At 38.9% G+C, this 13,487-nt stretch overlaps 1 long non-coding RNA gene across 1 annotated transcript; it reads left to right on the forward strand.

Annotated features, from left to right (window-relative positions):
• The first annotated feature begins 1,837 nt into the window (after positions 1 to 1,837).
• On the forward strand, positions 1,838 to 12,783 carry LOC145720804 (uncharacterized). The gene is made up of 3 exons (XR_014144016.1): positions 1,838 to 1,862; positions 2,467 to 2,692; positions 11,750 to 12,783. It is a non-coding gene; the product is annotated as an uncharacterized LOC145720804 (long non-coding RNA).
• The last annotated feature ends 704 nt before the right edge of the window (positions 12,784 to 13,487 follow it).

Raw genomic sequence — 13,487 nt, forward strand, 5'->3', positions numbered from 1 at the left:
AAATACAAGTATGGAAATCATCAGTATATAGATAAGACTGTCTTATATTCAGCTTAATGTTCTAGTACTCACATACTAGGGGTGAAAATTAGTATTTATTGAGTGAACAAATTGATGACTAAGTGAATGAGTCAAGTTCTAACTACAAAATAGCGTGATTAATTTTGGGGTTGAGAGGTAGGAACCTCCACTTTTAAAATAGTCACAGAGATAAAAAGTACAGCATAGGAAATATAGTCAATAATATTGTATAATGTGGTACGATGACAGATGCTGATGACACTTATGGTGGTGAGAACTGAGTACTATAGAGAATTGCTGAATCACTGTGTTGTACACCTGAAACTAATAGAACATTGTATGTCAACTACAATTCAAAAATAAAATCAAATATGCTGGGATGTTCACACTCAGAATTTTGTCTACTTCAAAGTAATCATCTTGGATTTATTCCCATAAAATCTTTATTTCTCAGGGCAGTTTCAAGTGCCTGTAGGAATTAATTATATTCAGAGCACACACTTTTACTTATCTTTAGTGTTGGTGACTTCTTACCTTTTGAGAGTGAGTGTGAATTCGGGCAACAACCAAAGGTAGTTCATAGCCGCATTTGGTGAATGATATGTGGGATAGGAGAGATAATTCAGTTTTGGTCATTAATCGTTTTAAATTTTAAAGTAATAGAACTTAACTTCTAGTTCTGAAGTCAGTTTTAAAAAAGACAGCTTTAAAATGTTTGAGCCTCAAATCATAGCCTCCTCACACAATGGTGATTATGTTGAAGTCCAATGTTGTATTGATTTTAGTACAAAAACCTAAAACCAAAAAAATATATCTATAATATATGTAAATATTATTTCTTATATATTTGTGTCTTTTAAAATTATTTTTGAATATAAAGTTTAGGTCTTCAGTGTGGGCTGAAAGTATTTTTTCTTAACTTCTTGTTCTTTCTCATTGTAATTCATTTTTTTCTCTCTTTCCCCCCCAATCCATTTAACATTCCTTGGGTCATATCAGCTGTGGTGTTTAAAATGCCCTATGAGGGCGCCTGGGTGGCTTAGTCATTAAGCGTTTGCCTTCGGCTCAGGTCATGATCCCAGGGTCCTGGGATCAAGCCCCGCATCGGGATTCCTACTCAGCCGGAAGCCTGCTTCTCCCCCTCCCACTCCCTCTGCTTATGTTCCCTCTCTCACTGTGTCTCTCTCTGTCAAATAAATAAATAAAATCTTAAAATAAATAAATAAATAAATAAAATAAAATGCCGTATGAGTACAGACAAGTACGACTAACAATAGACCAACCTCTGAGAAGTAAGAAATGGCAGGAAATGTGGTTCATACCTCACTGAACTTTGATCCTTTTATCACACATTATTTTTAAAAAAGATTCATTTATTTATTTTATTTATTTTAGAGAGAGAGTGAGAGAGATAGAGCGGGGCAGGGAGGAGCAGAGGGAGAGAGAGAGTCTTAAGCAGACAGCCTGCTGAGTGCAGAGTCTGAAGCAGGGCTCGATCTCATGACCCTGAGATCATGACCTGAGCCAAAACCAAGAGTCAGTTGCTTAACTGATTGCACCACCCAGGCACCCCATGTGCCATTAAATTTTTATTGAGGGGATCTAACTCCAATACTGGGGAATGGTAGGAGAAAAAACAGGGTTAGTGGTATACTCTGGAGACCTGAGTTTGAGTCCTGCCAATAATAATAATGATACCGCTATTGCTACTATTACTAGTGCTGTTGCTATTATTAATGCTTCTTCTGTATTTTAGATTTGCACAAAAATGTTTATATACTTTGTCTCAATCTTCACAACAGCCCTGTGAAATAGGAAGACATCAATGGACCCAATTCTGGGTAAGTAAACCGAGCACAAACTAAACTTTCAAGTATTTAATCAAGAATGACATTCAACAAGTCACTTTAGGTCTTGGGGCTGGAGTCTCTAAGATTCACTTACATTATAAATTTTACGCTTTGTTGTTTTAACAGGGTGTAATAGATCATTATGCATTAGAGTGTAGTTCTGCATTTCATGAGTTCCTCAGAAATGGGGGATCAAGGGGAAACATTCCCCCATGGTCAGAGTTCTAATATGTGCGTCAAGCAAGTTACATAAAATTAAATACTTAAGGAAAAAATAAAGTCATGGAAGTGTTTATTTTGAGCATATTTTAGTCTTACCAATTTTCCCTCTAGCCTGGGTAGAACCATTACTCTTATCTGAGAAGTTGCTATGGAAACCAATTTGTACTGTTCTCCCTTTGCCAGAGTATTTTTCTCAGGCACGCTCTATCTCTCAAAAATCTTAACAGCAGTGAAATAGACATTAAACCCCAGAGGATTAAAAAATAGGATTTGTATTTCTTCTCTGTACCTTCTCCTTCCTCCCTTCAAAGGCATTGCTATTGACAAATTGTAGCTCACAAATTCCACCAACAATGGTCTATTTTCCATGCAGACAGATGCTGACAGAGGGGCTGCCCTGCTGATGATGGGAGGGCTGTGGCTGCCAGTCTGCTCATCTCCTGCTGACTACGTTCCACCTGCAGCAGACACAGGTGCTCTGTCTTGGTTTGAAGGATGAGAGCCATTCATCGCACTTGGAGGAAACTGAGAAACACAGAATTATTGTTCATCAACATCAAGATGATCAAGCAGGTGACAGAAATGGGGATGAGAAAGAGGTTTGTTTTATTTTTAAGGTTCTGAATCCATTGACCAATTAGGCATTGGGGAAATATGGGAAGGATCTGGAAGCCCTATATTTATGAGGTTCTTAATCTTGTAGGTGAATTTTCATTATGGTCTGATGAGAGCACTGTCACATCAAGTCTGTCCTTCATCATAGGCTGATGGGGTATTCTACACAAGTGTTCTTGTTACTATTCCTGTCTGAAAATTATCTCAAACCTTAGTTACCTAAAATGGTAGTCATTTATTTTGCTTACCAAATTGTGCCTCAGAAACTTAAGATATTACTAACAGAAGTTCTCACTGGGGATCTTTCATGTGGTTGTAGTCAGAGATTGGCTGGGGCTGCTGTCATCTGAAGGCTTACCTGGGCTGGATGTCTAAGAGGGCATTTAATGGTCATCCAGCCACAGCTGTTCACTGAAGACCTACATGTGACTTCTCCAGAAAGGTGGTTTCAGGGAAGTTGGATTTCTCGCATGATGGCCACTTTCTACAAGAGAAAGCATCTCGTGAGAAGTGGGTGTAAGCTGCATGGCCTTTAACGATCCAGCCTGAGAAGTCTTAGAACATCATACTCCATTTAGTGAAGCAATTATAAGCCTGCAGAGACACAAGGAGAGAGGGGCATAGACCTTAACTTTTTTTTTTCCAAGATTTTATTTATTTATTTATTTATTTATTTGAGAGAGAGAGAAAGAGAACATGAGCAGGGAGAAGGACAGAGCAAGGAGCCCAACGTGGGGCTCGATCCCAGGACCCTGGGATCATGACCTGAGCTGAAGGCAGACTCTTAACCAACTGAGCCACCCAGGTGCCCCTGAGTTTGTGGTCATTTAAAAAAACCTTTCAAATAAATGAGTTTTTGTGGGTTTTTTTGTTTGTTTTGTTTCGTTTTGTTTTTTGGAAAACAGATGAAGACTTCAAGTGCCAAACGTTTTAAGCTTAACTCTTTCTTGATATCTCAAGATCTTCATTAAGAGCATCCATTAATGTGTGGTAATAAGTCTTATCTCCAGGGCATATTGAATACAATAAGATAAAAAAAACACGAATTTTTGCTCTGTTCCAAGTGTTTTATATGTTTTACCTCAGTTAATTTCTACAGTAATTCAGTGATAGGCATTAGCTGCATTTTTAAAAATTTTTTTATTGTTATGTTAATCACCATACATTACATCATTAGTTTTTGATGTAGTGTTCCAAGATTCATTGTTTGTGCATAACATCCAGTGCTCCATGCAGAACACGCCCTCTTTAATACCCATCACCAGGCTAACCCATCCTCCCACCCCCCTCCCCTCTAGAACCCTCAGTTTGTTTTTTAGAGTCCATCGTCTCTCATGGTTCGTCTACCCCTCCGATTTCCCCCCTTCATTCTTCCCCTCCTGCTATCTTCTTCTTCCTTTTTTTTTTTTCTTAACATATATTGCATTATTTGTTTCAGAGGTACAGATCTGTGATTCAACAATCTTGCACAATTCACAGCACTCACCGTAGCACATACCCTCCCCATTAGCTGCATTTTAAATGTGAGAAACTGAGGCTCTGAGACAAATGGCCCAAAGACACACAGCTAGTGAGCTTCAGAAAGAGATGACAAATTCTGCAGTGCTAGATTGCAAAACCCAGATTTTTCTGTGAGACGGTGGGGGAGCCATTTTCAAATTCTTTTTGGAGGAGATAGGGACCCTCTCAGGCCCAGCCCCCTCTTCCTATGCTCCTTTTCTACCCAAAGGACAGCCACTTTCCTCCCTTCAGTGATGAAGGCACCCCTTCTCCTATGCTTTGAATTCTTTTCCCTGAAAAACTGGTTAGCAAAGATATCTGTCTCCTTCATTTTCTCTCCACTTTTTACTACTGCCTCAAAGACAGACTCAGAAACTTCTTTTTGAGTTTACTGTCAATCATCAAAGCAAAGATGGGCAAAAGACAACAACAGTTTCACTGAGGAAATCACAAGCCTAACATAGTCCACATAGTTTTGGTCTCTGGCCTATAGTTCTTGACCACTTTGTTGCTGTCACTAGTCAGTCTGAGACTCCCTGCCCTGCTTATAAACAAGGCTACATTTCTACTCATACCCAGACAGAGCCTGGCTTCCAGCCTGTACCTTCCTAGGCTATTACCAAAAATCCTTGCTGGTGTTGTTTCATGGGACCTTTGGAATAGGTCACTGCTGGCTTTTGCCTTCCACACCAGCTTCCTCATCGTGCTGCTCAGCTCCTGCTGCCACCACTGCTCCTGCCTCAGAGAGGGGGCAGTGGGCAGAGAGAAGCTATTGCTTTCCCTGTTACCATTATTTTTCAAGCAAGGGACCGGACTTTCTCTGGATTCTCCACTGCACAGCCAAGGCCAGGCTACTTTTAATAACAATAAGTTGGGGGTTTAGGTATACTAGAAGGGTCACATATCTCAATAATAACTAGGAGCTCTTACAAGATGAGAGCCCTCTCAGAGGGTCCATAAACAGAAACTACCTTTCCCACTAAGGAGCAGCATCTTCCTTGACCTGGCTGCTAGGCTACTTCCCATGCCAGGAACCAGCTGCCCCTTCCCTGGGAGTGTTTTATGGTGTCTGCACCTTAAAGCTCTGGTCCCAACAGCTCTGAAGACCATGTGGGACTGTGCTTTCTTCCTTTTCTCCCAAGCCCAGGACAACATAGGAGTGGCCAAAAATCTCTGCCAATTAGTAAGGAAGGAGGTGATGGGGGAGAATAGTAAACTTCTCACCAAGTCTCTCCTCTGTGCTGGTGACTTCTAAGTCTGGAGCAGGGGAGAAGACAAATTAGGAAGACAAGAAGTTCTGAATAGAATAAAAATTGAAAATTTAATATTACACTAAAGAAAAAGTTTAAAAAATTATACCGAAATGAATATTTTTAATACAAGAAAGAATGAAACTAGTCATTTTCTGGGTGTGTCTTAAAAAGCTATAGAATCTCAAATCTAACAATGTACAAAAAGAGTTATACATGGCAACCAAGTGAGATTTATTCCAGGTGTGCAGACTAGCTCAATATTTGAAATTGAATGTCAATTATTGTAATCTACCACATCAATAGACTAAAGAGAAAAAATATGATCATACCAATTGATGCAGAAAAAGCATTTGACAATATCTAGCACCCATTCATAAAAACTCATAGCAAACAGGAATACAGGGGAACTTCCTCAACTTGATTAAAATCTCAGCTAACATCATACTTAATGGTGAGAAATTGGATGCCTTCTCCCTAAAATTGGTGACAAGATAACAATGTCCCTTCTTACCAACATCCTACTGGAAACCATGGTTGGTGAAATAAGACGAGATAGAAATAAAAGATATAAAGATTGGGAAGAAAGAAATCAAACCACATGGCTCATAGTTGACATGATTGTCTATGTAGAAAATCCCAAAGAGTCAACAAAATCTCCAGGAACTAATAAACAATTATATCAAGAGTGAGGGGCACCTGGGTGGCTCAGTTGGTTCAGCGTCTGCCTTCAGCTCAGGTCATGATCCCAGGGTCCTGGGATCGAGCCCTGCATTGGGCTCCCTGCTCAGCGGGAAGCCTGCTTCTCCCTCTCCCACTCCCCCTGCTTGTGTTCCCTCTCTCGCTGTGTCTCTCTCTGTCAAATAAATAAATAGAATCTTAAAAAAAAAGATTGAGAGAATACAAGTTAATATACAAAGGTCAATTGGCTTCCCTATATGTCAGCAATGAACAATTGGAATTTCACATTAAAAAAACACAATACAATTTGCATTTGTGTCAAAAAAGGAAATATTTAGGTATAAATCTGAAAAAATATGTTCAAAATATGCAGAAAACAAAACTCTGATAAAAAAACCAAAGATCTATATAAGTATTCTGTGCTCATGGACTGGAATATTCATTATTAAGGTGTTGATTCTTCCTAAATTTATTTACAGATTCAATACAATTTCAGTCAAAAATCCAAGAAAGATAGGGTGCCTGGGTGGTTCAGTCATTAAGCATCTGCCTTTGGCTCAGGTCATAATCCCAGGGTCCTGGGATCGAGCCCCGCGTTGGGCTCCTTGTTCGTTGGGAAGCCTGCTTCTCCCTCTTCCACTCCCCCCTGCTTGTGTTCCCTCTCTCACTGTGTCTCTCTCTGTCAAATAAATAAATAAAATCTTTTTTAAAAATCCCAGAAAGATATTTTGTGAATATTGAAAAACTGATTCTAAAGTTTTATGGAAAGGTAAAAGATCCAAAATAGTCAACATAATACTAATGAATAAAATTGGAGGACTGACACTATCTGACTTCAAGATTTACTATAAAGCTATAGTAATCAAGAAAGCATAGTATTAGAGAAAGAACAGACATACAGATCAATGGAAAAGAATAGAAAGCCCTGAGTAGGCCCAAACAAATATAGTCAACTGATGTTTGATAAAGGAGCAGAGGCAATTCAATGGAGAAAGGAAAGTCTTTTTTGAGAAATGATGCTAGAAAAATTAGACAACCATTTATTGTGCCCAATAAATAAATACATGTGGACATAGAGCTCATACCTTTTCTGAGAAAATCTGGGTGACCCTGGGTTTGGCAATAAATTTTTAGATAGGGTATCAAAAGCATGATCCATGAAAGAAAAAAAAATGTTAGCCTTTGTTAAAAGGCAACCTTTGTTTGAGACATTATTAAGAGAATGAAAAGGCAAATCACAAACTGGGAGAAGATATTTGCAAAGTATTTATTTGAGAAGGGACTTGTATCCAAAGTATACAAAGAACTCCTCGGCTCATCATAATTTGTTATTAGGGAAGTATGAATTAAAATAATGAGATGCTACCACACAACTATTAAAATGATTAAAATCCAGAAAACCAACGATACCAAATGCTGGTGAAGATGTAGAACAATAAGAACTCTTATTCATTGCTCGTGGGAATGCAAAATGGTGCATACACTTTGGAAGATAGTTTGGCAGCTTCTTAAAAAGCTAAACATAGTTTTACCATATGATCTAGCAATCACACCCCTAGATATTGATGCAGTTGAGTTGGAAACTGCATGCAAATATTTATGGCATCTTTATTTGAAATTTCCAAAAACTGAAAGCTATCAAGAGGTCCTTCAACAGTTGAATGGAGAAATAAACTGTGGGACATCCCTAAAATGGAATTATTCAGCGAAAAGAAATGAGCTATCAAGTGACAAAAAGACATGGGGAAATCTTCAATGAATATTGCTAAGTGAAAGCAGCCAGTCTGAAAAGGCTACAAACTGTATGATTCCAACTATATGAAACTCTGGAAAAGGCAGAATGATAGAGACGGTAAAAAGATCAGTGATTGCCAGAAGGAAATGGGCGAGGTGAAGTATAGGGGATTTTTAGAGGAGTTGAGATATTCTGTATGATTCTGTAGTTTTGGACATGACATGTGTGTGTCATAACCCATAGAAATTTATAGCACAAAGAATGAACCTTAGTGCACATCTATTAAAAAGTCAGCGGATTTTTGGGGCCCCTGGGTGGCTCAGTCGTTAAGCGTCTGCCTTCGGCTCAGGTCATGATCCCAGGGTCCTGGGATCGAGCCCCGCATCGGGCTCCCTGCTCTGCAGGAAGCCTGCTTCTCCCTCTCACACTCCCCTTGCTTGTGTTCCCTCTCTCGCTGCCTCTCTGTCAAATAAATAAATAAAATCTTTAAAAAAAAGTCAGCGGATTCTAATAAAGAATGTATACTGTAACAAAAGACTATATTTGCATTGGAAATGTACAAAACAATCCAATGAAAGGAATGAGGGAAAAGGTGCTGACCTAAATAACCCTGGAAATTAATGGAATCTGTAGCTCAAAGGCAAAGAACTGTACATAAGAGATGTAACGTAGTTGATACAGTTATTTTCCACAAGGAAACAGGTTGACATTCTGATACTCCTATACAGCTATACTGGAATTGAACAATTAAGCAAATGCATGGTGGCTAGTGAGATCAAGATCTCTCACTCTTGGAGTGGAGATTTACAGATAAGCAAGGGCACGAGGTTAAAATGATCCATGTAGGTTGGTCAAAAGGTACAAACTTCTAGGTATAAAATAAGTAAGTCCATGGGGCACCTGGGTGGCTCAGTCATTTGAGCATCTGACTCTTGAATTTGGCTCATGATCTCAGTGTTGTGAAATCTAGCCCCATGTAGGGCTCTGCGCTGGGTGTGGAGCCTGCCTAAGATTGTCTCTCTCCCTCACTCTCTGCCACCCCACCTCTAAAAAAATTAAAAAATAAAAAATAAAATATAATAAATAACTCCTTGAATGTGATGTACAGCATGGTGACTGTAGTTAATAATACTGTATTATATATTTGAAAGTTGCTAAGGGGGTAGACCTTAAAAGTTCTCATCACAAGAGAAAAAAACTCAACTGTGTGTGGTAATAGATGTTAACCAGATTTATTGTGATCATTTCACAATATACACAAATATTGAATCATTATGTTGTACACATGAAACTATGATAATGTTAAATATCAACTATGTCTCAATAAAAAAATTTAAAAGAATAATCCATGTAGACTAGAATTGAAGATGTCAGTGAGAACTAATGTTTAACTTAATGTAGATATAAGTGGCTATGTATAGAAAAGTTTATAGATAGTAATATACATACATATATTTCTTTGTTCTGTCCACCGGGAAGGCCTAGAAGGAATGACAACGCAGTAACAATGAGCACATCTAGTACCAAAATTTTGGTTTCTAATATCATTCTCCAATGAGAGGTGCCAGGACTCCTTGGAGAAATGACCAATTCTAGGACTGGGACAGAAAATATACAAGATGAACCTGGAGCATCTTGTTCAGAAAGTAAGGAAGTACACAAATAAAAATAAAACAAAATAATAACTCACTAGTGGGATATGTCAAAGGGACATGGAAGTGAACTGAAAAAGCTCCCAATGGCCAAACCTGGAAAAATTTTTGTAACAAAATAAAATAATATTGGATTATAACCCAAAGTATTATCTATCTCTATATCTCCATAAACCCAAAGTTCACTGAATGCATTAATAAATTGGGGGAAGAAACCATTCTCCTATGCAGAATTTCAAATAAATTATGTAGCTATTCCAGCCTCTAGGAACATAACTCCCCACTCCTTAAATGTTGCCATGCATAGTGAACTCCTACCAAAGAGTACAGTATGGAAAGAGAAAAAAAGGAGTAATTTTACAATGTAGAAACCTGACAAACATCACCTCAGCCAGGTGATCAGGGTCAACATCAACAGTCATAAATCATGTTGAGAGTCTATACCCTTGATATGATGTATTAAAAGTGGCACTTTACTTCCTCCCCCAAATCCATAACCTCAGTCTAATCAAGAGAAAACATCAGACAGATTCCAATAGAGGGAGAGCCTACAAAATCCCTGACTGTATTTCAAAACTGTTGAAGTCATCAAAAAAAGGAAAGTCTGAGAAACTCTAACAGCCAAAAGGAGCCTAAGGAGATATGACTGCTAAATGTAATGTGGAATCCTAGGTGGGATCCAGGAATAGAAAAAGAACATTGGGTAAAACTAAAGAAATTTGAAAAAAACAAAAAGAAATTTGGGTCAAGAATGGCCTTTAGTTAATAATATATCATTATTAGTTCATTAGTTGTACCAAATATTAATAATAGGGGAAACTGAGTACAGGATGTCTGTGGGAACTCTGTACTATCTGCAAATTTCTCTGTAAATCTACAACTGTTCTAACAAGTAAAGTCTAATCCTACTGTGGGGAAGAACAAGTCAACATATCTTTAAGTTAGAAGACCCGTATTCAAGGCCTTCCTTGTCATTAACACTCGAGTGCCCTTATGGTGGTCACTAAATATCTCTAGAGCTTAGTGTATGTATCTATAAAGTTGTGGTAATACTCTTATATCCATCAGGGTTCTTCAGAGAAAGATAACCAACAGGATATTATTTATATATATATATATATACACACACACACATATATATACATATATATATAAATCATATATATAAATCATATATATAATAGCATATAATGTTATAATGTATATATAGTACATATATATAAAATGTCCTATTGGTTGTATATATGTATATCAGTTGTATGATATAAGGAATTGGCTCACATGATTATGGAGACTGGCAATTCTCAAGTTCTGCAGGATAAGGTGGCAAGCTGGAGTTCCAAGAAACCTGATAGTATAGTTCCATTCTAAAGGCTAGCAGGCTGAAGATCCAGGAAGAACCAAAGTTTCAATCGAAAGGCATGTAAAAGTCAATGTCCCAGTTTGAGAGCAGCCAGGCAAGAGGAACTCTCTCTTATTCAGGGGATTATCAGCCTTTTTGTACTATGCAGGCCATCAACTGATTGGCTGAGGCCTACCCATATTAGGGAGAGCAATCTCCTTTACTCAGTCTACCCATTTAAATGTTAATCACACCCAAAACTACTCTGAAATTGAAAGAAACACCCAGAATAATGTTTGACCAAACATCTGGGCACCTGCGGCCCAGTCAAGTAGACACAAAATTACCCATCCCAACTATCTTCTCATACACACCTTTGTGATAAGCATCAAATAGGATAATGCGTGTTGTGACATTTGTAAAAGCATGAAGTGCTTAGCTCTTGGTTTTGAATGACTGTTCAGAGTAATGGACAAGCACTTAATTTATAATCCCAAACCTTTTCCACTGATGTGTTTTAGGAATTTTAGATATTTCTATATAGTCGCCTTTTCCCCTTTTTTTGGGGGGGGGTTTGCTGTCTCATATTATCTTCCCATATCCTGAATGTGAAGAGCAACCTGATGAACCCATGAATCACAAGGCCTTCAGCCCTCCCTGCCTGTGTGATTGCTTAGATCTCTCCTGTCCACTCAGTTGATGCGCTTGGTTCCTAGTCACCCTCTGGTTCCCCTTGCTCCCTGTCCATTTCAGATTTATTTCCTGTGGGCCAATCTCTAATGAGTGCCCTCCTAGCCAATATTTTGGCAGTCTCCTCATGCCTTGAATACCCACACTTGCTCTTTTTCGTTTGGCAGATCTATTCTGTTCTTTTCCTCTAGATTTTTCAAATCCCTGCAACGAGAGAAGAAGGAAAAAAGGAAGAAAAGGGAATATCTGCTCACTTGACCTCCCAGTAATGATGCAGCAGTGATGCTGGGTGTACTGGGCCCCATGCCCTCAGGCTCTCTTGGGACCCCCCACCCTTATGGACATAGGACTCATGCTGAGGTCACGGCTGGACACACAAGTGAGAGAGCTGTTCTGCTTCCAAGTCAGAAGTCTGCACATATCTGATATCATTACAAAATAATGTCCTTCCCGCTGGCTGCTCTGGTTTTCAAGCAGGAAAAAGTTGTCGCCCAAAACAACTGACATTTGTGACTCTTCCTCTCCGAATGCATCCTTAAGAATGTTACCATTCTAGTTTCATTTTGTCTCAGCAGGATCCTGGAGCTAATGGTCTGACACCGAAGCCTAGCAGCATAACTAACATAGACGTCTAATCAGTGGCCAGCTTCCTCTGTAGCTGTGCTTCCAAGTCTTTGCTTTAAGCTTGGGAGTCAGACTCCCTTTAGACCTTGGACGGCTGCTCGCGTTTCTCCTAGCAGCTGCTAAGTGTGCAAATGAGACTCTTTCACGAAAATAGTTCTATGGCTATTATAGGCTGCTGCTCTTATCGCAGAGAGGAAATGCTTATCTCTGAGTCTTATATAATTCAAATGAGAGAGCCGCATAATGGGGCTCTCTCCTTTAAATTACAGGGAATCAGTGGTCTGCCCTTCAGAAAGGTCCTCTCCCTGAATGAAAATGAGTCAAAGTGGGGAATGTCTACTGATGCTTGTCACTAACAGGACTCTCAGCTCCCTACCAGGCAGGGCGGCTAGCAGGAGCCTCAGACATTTCAGAAATTTTTTGCCCGTGGAGATCTCCTTGAGGTTCCTACATTAATCAGTCTATTCCTAACATTTACGTCAGACAAATATCAAGGAGAAACACTTGATAAAAGGAGGGCTTTGGAACCGTCTCCAGTGAATGAGAATATTAGACCGAAATGCCCACCTGTTATCATTTGCAGATGAACTGGACTCTTTATGCAAAGAATGTTACAAGAATGGCTGCTTTTCTGCAGTATTTCTTAGCCTGAAGGCTGGATATCAATTTGCAGGGATTTGAAAAATCTCTAATTGTGGCTAGTTTGCTGGTTTGTTTTTCTTCTGCTGTGCCTTCCGGAAGGATCATGAGTTGGCTATACTTATAAAACAGTTGTCAGGAAGTTCCATACTACTCCAAGTGCTGTATGTCTGAATGTTGGTTAAAAAGCCAGTTACTGGTTATGTTTGGGTGTGGGGGGAGGGGAATACCAAATTTTATTAATTTTCAAGTCACTACTGCAAATCTGTGTATAGAATGTCACTGTTGGTGACTACCCATTTCTAGGAGCACTGTCATGGAGAGGCGCTCTGATAGAAGTTAAAGATAATCCATGCTTGGGGATGTATATGAGGCTCTCTCGCTAGGGGAAGAGCTTCGGGGAGGAGGAGGAAAAATGGAAATTTGTATGAAACCATGAGGAGCAAAAGCTTTTTTTTTTTAAAAATTGAGATATAATTGATATATACTTGTTTCGGGTGTACATCATGATGATTGGATATTTGTATGTTGTGAAATGATCTAATTAACACGGTAAGTCTAATTAACATCCATGACCACACACAGTTGCACATTTTTATTTCCTTGTAATAAATGGGGCACAAGATATGACTGACTGACAGATCTGGCCACTCAAAATTTATAATC

This window comes from Leptonychotes weddellii, chromosome 3 (assembly GCF_054177405.1).
Source record: "Leptonychotes weddellii isolate Sample4059 chromosome 3, ASM5417740v2, whole genome shotgun sequence".
NCBI classification, from domain to species: Eukaryota; Metazoa; Chordata; class Mammalia; order Carnivora; family Phocidae; genus Leptonychotes; species Leptonychotes weddellii.